The sequence below is a fragment of the Gastrolobium bilobum genome, unplaced genomic scaffold, assembly GCF_033153095.1.
Source record: "Gastrolobium bilobum isolate Gb01-03AN ecotype WA unplaced genomic scaffold, APGP_CSIRO_Gbil_v1 utg5203, whole genome shotgun sequence".
Lineage (NCBI taxonomy): Eukaryota > Viridiplantae > Streptophyta > Magnoliopsida > Fabales > Fabaceae > Gastrolobium > Gastrolobium bilobum.
Genome location: NW_026897637.1, coordinates 36,674 through 43,428, shown reverse-complemented (window position 1 = coordinate 43,428; position 6,755 = coordinate 36,674). Strand labels below are relative to the sequence as shown.

The window sequence follows — 6,755 nt, the reverse complement described above, 5'->3', positions numbered from 1 at the left end:
ATTCATGAATTGTGCTACTGCAGCCTTATCTTATCCTTATTTTCCTGGGCTGTTGGCATTTGATTGGATAAGATCTTGATCTTCTTGATTTTATTTTGCCAATATTGTTGCTGATTAGATAAGATTTTGTTATCCTTGATTGTTGGGATTTGAGATAAAATTTGATCTTCAAAAACGTCTTTATCCCTTTCTTGATGATGCTTTATCTGTTTATTGGGGAATAACTAACTTTTGAAATTTCAATTTTAGTTGTTCCCCTATCCTCACTGTCATGTTGTACCCATTGTATAACACCTCACATATTTAATTATGATAATAAATGCTAAATTGAGGGTTTTGGGGTGTAATTAGTGAAAATCCTTAGATTTGGGGGCAAAATACCCATTAAAGGCAAAATAGTAAATTGCCAACGGTGTAACCTGTAGCGTGAAATGATAATCGGAGTTTAATTTGAGAAAAATAATACTGGAAACGGATTCAGTATGAAATTGGAGTTCGTAGGTATATTTTGAGAAATTTTGATGAATAGTGAATTTTATCGAATAAAATATTGCGGTGTAATTTTATCGGTAAATGTGAAAAATGAAATTATGCTATAGGAAATAAAAATATGTGGAGTTTGGATAAAAATTATGGATTGTGAAATTAGTGAATTAAAATGGATGTTTTAAGTGAGTTAAGTGACAAGTGGGACCCACTCCCACTTAAGTGAGTGGATTAAGCACATGTGAGAAAGGATTGTGTCACAAAATCTGCACACACTCTCTCTCTCTCCTCTTTCTCTTTTCCATCGTGGAGCTCTTCTATGGAAGCATAGGGCAAGCTTTTGATTGCTTGATTTCACCCATTTTCACTCCTCAAATCACAAAACCTTAAACATCAAAACCACTCCATATCATCTAGAGAACAACTTTCTTGTTGTAGTTTTCCCTTGAAATTGATTGAGTGAAGAGATCCTTTTGTGTGGGGGAGGACAATTTTGGGCATTGGGAGAGCCATTCGGGGTGCTTTGGCTTGGTTGAACACTTGATTAACAACCCTTGAAGCCTTAGGAAGCTAATGGTGGTAAGTATTCCAACTTTCATAGAATTTTTATGAAGATTGAAAAATGGGTTTATGTTTAGTGATGTGTTGTGGTGGTTAGGAAACTTTGATGTTGCTCCATTGTAAATTGTTGCTTGTAATGATGAATAATGATAATTGAACCAATAAAATTTATAGTGATATGTAAATTTTAACTAAGTGAAATTTATGGTTGAAAAGTGTTGAAATTATGGTTGAAGTCATTAATGTGGTGGATGAACCACATGTGTAGTTGTTAGGGAATTTAATATGGATGTTGGATGGACATGAAACATGTTTGAACCATTGAAATTGTCTTGGACCTTGATGTTGTCACTAGGTAATTGGTTTTCACTTTCATAATTATACTTCGATATGCATAAGTTCTATGAAAATAGAGATTATGGCTAGAAATTGTTGTGAAAATAAAGTGGTGATAAAATAGAATTAACTCAAGGAATTACAAAACAAAAAATGAAGCAATTATAAGATAGAAAGAGTAAGAGAGAAGATACCATAAATTATATTATTCACTGTATTAGAATACAGGCCCTACCACCTCAATATATAGATGAAGGTGGAGGAAGAATACAAACTTTTCCATCTATTTTATTGTTACAATACGCTTAATCTCCCATAAAATGTAGTAAAGTCTAGTAATGTCCATATGTAGTACTCCCGTAGAATGTAGTAATGTCCATTTGAAACACTCCCCCTTGGAACTTACTGCGTTAAGTTCATGCCTGATGAACCCTTAGTTCATCAGGTTTTTAAGCATGAATTAATATCAATTTGTGTGATTAAATGGATGGAAATGAGGTTAATATCCTGGAAATCTCTCAAATACAAGTTCTGAAGCTTATGTTGAAAATTTACATTGTTTTTGTAGGGAAATGAAGCTCAAGAAGCAAAAGAGAGAAGGAAGAAGATTCTGAAGAATGGGAAAATTCTAAGTGTTGGGCGCTAAAACGCCCAAAACTGAGCGTTTTAGCGCCTGAACATTAAAACGCCCAAAACTGAGCATTTTAGCGCCCAAGATAGTTAAAAGCAGTTGGGCATCCGTCAAGGTTGAGCGCTAAAACGTCCAGAAATGAGAGTTTTAGCGCCCATGTCAGTTTTCAGTTGTAATTTGTAAATTATAAAAGGACAAGGGGCCTTCACATTCTGACATATTCCAGATATAAGATCCAATCCTTCATATCTCATTCTGACTTTTCCCATCACACTAGGAGAAAGGAGATCAGATCAGGTCTTTCATAGATCTGATCTGACTCCTCATTTTCTCTGAATTTCCAAATTCTTTAGGATTAGTTCTTGTAATAGTTAGTATTTCCTATGTAATTGTACTTGGAGATTGAAGACTCAACTATCATGACAATGGAGTTTGATCTATCTTTCTTCTCTTGTTTGTGTTTCAATTATGTCTGAGTAGAGTCCTTTGTAGTCTGATTTAATGGAACTCAAGTTTGAATTTATGAATGGTTAATTAGATGTTTTGCTTATCTATTATGTGATTGTATGAAGTTGTCTTGATTAATTCTTCATGTTGAGGAATAGTGTAGAACATACATGTTTACATTGTTTCTCTATTTTTGACAACTTCATCATCAGTGTTCTAGTAGTCAAGGGATTGATGCTAGGATTCTGATGTGTTCTTAAGACCTTAGTAATTAATGCATGTATTAAGAAAGGAATCACCAAGGGATTGAGGTTTCTGATTAATGTGTCTATCAGGGTAGTAAGGGATTACATCTTGAGATGATAAGAAAAAGGTTGATCAACATCACATAGTAGATAATTCATAATGGAAATTGGTTCATCTATAAATTCATGTTTGAGGGAAAATGACATCTGACTACTTGTTTACATTATAATTTACATTTTATTTATTTATCAAGTTTTAATTCAATTCAGTGTAGTTTCTGGTGACAAGAAATCTATGCAATCTATGAACTTTTGTTTGATTCAACTCAAGTACATATGGTTAGTCAGTGCTTGACACAAATCCTCGTGGGAACGATCTTTACTCATCATTTTATTACTTGTACGACTAGTACACTTGCTAGATCCGCAACAATGCCTCGTTAAACACTTGCTAGAAAAACCCAATAGGAAAAATCTAATGATGGAAAAAGAGTACATGGTATACGCTATCAAGTATGCATAATCTTCCTCATTAAAATCTTTAGCTAAGAAAAATACCGTAGGAAAAAAAAGTACAGAACTATACCTTCAGGGCTCCATCTTCCAAGGATGATAATAATTAATTTGCTCCCCCTAAAGAAAGTAACTTATTAAGTTTATGCATACATATTCCATATACAAATTTCTCAAATGTGGACGTACGTAGGAATTTAATGAATAAATCTGCAAGATTATTGATGTGCCTCTCACAGATGTAGTTTTCCAAGCAAAAAATGTTGAGATTAAGTCATAAAAGAGCACTTTTTATACTGATTTGCTGATTATATTGACTTTTCTATCTCAAAGACATTTCTCACCTATTTGTTATGATTATATAGGGAGAAAAGATGGAAATTACAAAAAGCTTGTTGATGTGACTACAAAAGGTGGAAATTCCATGATGTATAAAAATCACTGGGCCAAATTCCAGAGAAGTGGCGCAACTTGGCGCCACTCTGGCACAAGTTAGCGCCACACTCCCCAAGCCAAATTCCAGGAAGTTGGCGCAAGTTGGCGCCACACTGGCGCGGACCCGCACCAGTTTGCGAGAAAAAATCACCGTGCCTTTTTAAAGGGCAATTTTGGAAGACAATGAAAAAAAATATAAAAAGGAGGTTTATGACAGAAACCAGAGACTTTTTTTCGATGGCAGAGAGGAAGGAAACAAGGATTGCAGAAGAAGGAGAGGAACAGAAGATTGTTCTTAGTCTTCTTTTTGTAATCACACTCTTTATCTTTATCTTATATAATTTTAGGTCAGTCATGATAATAGTTGGCTAATTTCTTTTTATTGTAGTTAGGGTCACAAACCCTATGTGAACCCATGTTACAACGAATTAGTTTATAATTATTCGTTTATATAAATTATCTTTATCTCTACCCGGTGCGTATTTTATTTTCTCTTTATTAGAACTGATCAATCTAATAGTTGATAATAATCTGAGGGTTAGAACCCTAGATAGGAAAATTGGGGTTTTTGATCTTGAAAGAGGGTAGGATAACAATTTATATGCATGCTAGGAATACATGTATATTTAACTGCAGATGTTTAAATTATTGGATTCATTGCTTAATGCCATGAGGAACATTGCAAGGAATTGGGGTTCCAATTGAGATTAAAGGGTTAACCTTGCAAGGAATTGAGGGTTAACTATTAAATATTTTTAGATAATAATTTATCTGAGTAATTATATAAATGAGTATTGTAAATCAATCCAAAGTAAGAAGTGGGAATCATTCGGTGAGTGTACTCTAGCTACAATGTTTTCTCATATTTTTGACACGAGCTGTCGAACTCGTGCAAATTAAAAATTATTTTTTTATTAGGTTCAGAAAATTTGTAGTAAAGTGGAAACCCTAAGTTGTCTCTCAAGGAAATTGTTTTGGTAAAAATCGCTTATGATGACAGAAAATTAAATGGGGGGTTTTGGATTTTGATTGAATAATTAAAAAGGTAGAATATAAATTTGGAATAAAAATTCGTAATTAAAAATTAACCAACCTAAGGTTAGGGTTCCATGGACGTACTTCCTCGGATAAAAAGATATCAAAATCGTGATTGATCGTCAATCGAATCAGAATCCTTATTTCCTATTGACAACCTTCTCTAAGCGATCGCTTAGCATTTGATCAAATACAGTGCTTCTACTCATACAATCGCAGAGTATCAGCCCATTTGATTTAAGGTCATAGGGTTAATCAATCTAACCATCAAATCTGATGATTAATCCTTTTCCATAATCGCAATCGCGAACCTCAGATTGAATATCCACGATCGCACGATATCAATCTGAGTTGGGAAGGGAAACGAAACTGATTTAAAATAAAGCGCAGACCCTCAAGAGTAATCCATGGAATTCGTTACCCTTAGGTTGATTAAAAGGTTCTTAGCCTCGCATGGCTAAGGTAAACATTATTAAAATAAAATAAAAAGAAGAAGAAGAAGAAAAAGATGAAGAACGCGAAGAACGCTCCAGAGAAAGTGCTTCGATCCCAAAATACGAAAATTCAGAATGAATCAAATGTTTCCTACTCTGCCGTCATATACCCCTACCCAAAGCGTGTTAGGGTTCAGTTCTGACCGGCCCATCTGTCTAAAATACGAAATAAAATAAAACTAAAACTTGGCTTTGGGCCACTTAAGTAACTGGGTTTTAATTTAAATTACAAGTCCAATAATAAAATAAAACTTCAGCAAAATGTGTCCGAATTGGCGTAAGAAATAGACCAGCTTCCAGTTCTAATTGGGCTTCTAACTCTTCATAAGAATTGTAGCCCTCTGTGTTATCTGAAAAACCCAATAAGAACGGAGTCAATCCGACAACTGTGGACCGAGATATGGCCAAAATACAGAAGTAACGTAAAGTTGAAAAATTCTGACGAAAATAAATTAAACCTAATCAAAAACTAAAAACGTAAATTAACTCAAAACATCATTATTTTATTCAAATAAATCCTAAAAATACTAATCAAGAGTAACAAATAAGTGTAATAAAATATGAGTTATCAATTTTACAAAATCAATTTCTGTTTTCTTTCTCATAAACAAAAACCTTGGAAAAATAAGTCTTTACTTTTAGTTCTTATTTTTACTCAAAATCAACAACAACTTTCACACACCCATATGAATTCCTTCCATCTTAAAAAGGATAATTATTTGATATTTGATCTCAATCCCTGTGGAGACGATAACTTTCTTATCACTGTATTACTTGTGCGATCGGTACACTTGCCGGTGAGCATCAAGTTTTTGGCGCCGTTGCCGGGGATTGGCGTTTCTTATATCATATAATCTTGATTTTTAAGATTGGATTTTGTGAATACTTTTATTTTATTTTATTTATTTTTATTTTAAAAGTGCTACTAATCTCCTTTCTGAGTTGTATGCGAGGCAAAACTGCAGAATTCCCATTTGATTCGGAGATTACAAAGACTGAAAAGAGAAACAGAAAACTCGCTCGGAAGAAACTTGCATTCAACGAGTTAGAGACTCTTCCGGAAGAACCACAGATCATGGCCGGAAATAATGATGCAGACAATCCATTCATGGATACTATCCTCACTCTAGCATTTAACAGGCCCAACTCAAGCATTGTTTAGCCTACTATTGCTAACAACACTTGGGAGCTCAAATCTTCTAACATTCAATTGGTGGAGAGAACTCAGTTTGGAGGAGAGGAGAATGAAGATCCTCACAGATTAATAGACAGATTTCTAATGATCTGTGACTCAACCAAAAATCCTCAACTGTCCAATGATGCAATCCGGTTGCGATTGTTTCCCTTTGCTGTTAAGGGAAAAGCTCTCAGTTGGTTTGAAAGGCAGCCTGCACTCAGCATTCCTACATGGGATGATTTATCTCAGAAGTTCTTTGCTGAGTTCTTCTCGATGGAGAGATACAATCAGATGGTGAATGATATCACCAATTTCACTCAATCAGAGGGTGAATCTATGTGTGCAGCATGGAACAGATTCAAGGATTTAATGAGGAGGTGTCCTCATTATAACTT

At 34.3% G+C, this 6,755-nt stretch overlaps 1 non-coding gene across 1 annotated transcript; it reads right to left on the bottom strand.

The window, feature by feature from the left end:
• Positions 1–6,649: 6,649 nt before the first annotated feature.
• Positions 6,650–6,755, bottom strand: LOC133308917 (small nucleolar RNA R71). Its single transcript, XR_009751235.1, has one exon. It is a non-coding gene; the product is annotated as a small nucleolar RNA R71 (small nucleolar RNA).